This window comes from Mustela erminea, chromosome 14 (genome assembly GCF_009829155.1).
Source record: "Mustela erminea isolate mMusErm1 chromosome 14, mMusErm1.Pri, whole genome shotgun sequence".
NCBI lineage: Eukaryota > Metazoa > Chordata > Mammalia > Carnivora > Mustelidae > Mustela > Mustela erminea.
Window position 1 is genome coordinate 11,787,031 of NC_045627.1, and position 1,608 is coordinate 11,788,638.

General features: G+C 37.2%; 1 pseudogene; it reads right to left on the reverse strand.

Annotated features, from left to right (window-relative positions):
• Positions 1-1,262: 1,262 nt before the first annotated feature.
• LOC116573838 lies at positions 1,263-1,389 on the reverse strand (annotated as a pseudogene).
• Between the last annotated feature and the right edge of the window lie 219 nt (positions 1,390-1,608).

The window sequence follows — 1,608 nt, forward strand, 5'->3', positions numbered from 1 at the left end:
CACTTGTTACGTATTTACTGCAAAGTTACATGGTTATGTTCTCGTGGTTATGGCTGCAATTTATTCATTCAAACAATTCATAAAATCATTGAGTTCCTCTCACAGATCTCCTGAGGTTTTCTTTTTTTTTTTTTAGGGCATTATGCTAATTCCTAGAGATGCAAGTGAATCCCAGGCAAAAATGGAAAATTTAACCAACAAATGAAGAAAATTATGTGGACTCTCACAGTGTTGCATTAAAGGAAAATGATAAAAGACAAATAGAAAGGATCCCTAGAGCAAAGTGATGCACCTTGCCAGCCGCTGAGATGTGGCATGCCTTCTCAGGAGAACTGATAGCAGAGTCAGTATACAAGTTTACAAGTCAGGGAAAATTCTGTAATGAAAAGTCAGTTGGCAGTACCAAGGCCAACTGAGAAATTATTGCTATGGATTTCCAGAGACTTCCCTTTCAAAAAGTCACTGAAAACAGCAAAACTGATTAAAATGGAGACTACCTCCTCCGATGAAACAAGGCTGAAAACAGGACTTGAAACCATCCACTTATGCAATATACCCCCCACATGCTGTCATCTTTGAACCAAAATGAAGAGAATGGGAACCAATATAGGCCTTCTCAGACTTGAGGCAAAAACACAGATTTGTCTAAGAGGAAATGACATTGTTAATTCTTAAAGCTGTAAACATACCCTTGATTAGGTCATCGAAAGAGGAACACAGGCAGGTCCTGGAAGATGTGAGGAAATGTCCGTATAGACTGTTCATGCTAGAGTCTAGGAGAGTTAGAACTCATACTGCAACTTTTTTCCCCTTACAATCTAAAAAAGCTCCATAAAGAATATAGAATACAACAAAAATTACTATACTTAGGGGGTTTTTCTAGGAACCACCCTGGAAACTCAAACCTTAGAAAGTATGGCCCAGAATCAAAGAACATGACAAATTTAATGACATGATTTTAGCAGGGGTGGTGGGGTAAGGGATTGGATTCAGAGCTGCCACCTGCCTTGGGTTACCCCAGCCCACTCCTCAGCACAGAGTACCACAAAGATCTTCTCCATTCAAAGATGAATTGTAGTAAAAAAGGAGACCCTAGAGAAAGTATACATCAACTCAATGCTTTAAAGTAATAAGACAAATGACAAGCATTTGACAAATGACAACCCAATGCAGGTGAGCACAAGCTAGAAGAGGGAAACGTTGCAATGGAATGGTGTTCAAAAAGCAATCATACCAAAAAAAAAAAAAAAAAACAAATAACAAAACAAACAAACAAACAAAAAAATCCCCTCAGGAATGGAAAGGCTCACTAACAGAATCAATTTCAATTAGTAATAATTGTGCCTCGGATAAACTTCATTGGCTACAATACTGCCATTGTGCAAAGCTAACATAGAATCAGTTTAAAGATATACTTTTAAAATGCTGAAGTTTCAATACAAAACAAAGAGCACAAGTTATAAGTGCTATTTTAAACTAATTATATACCTAGTAAGTTGTACTATCTACACAGTGCTTAGTAAAATATATACCTACGGAGAAATGGGAGAACGGGAAAATAGAAATCAATAGATGTTTCAAGTTGCAGTCAAAACACCTACTGCATCC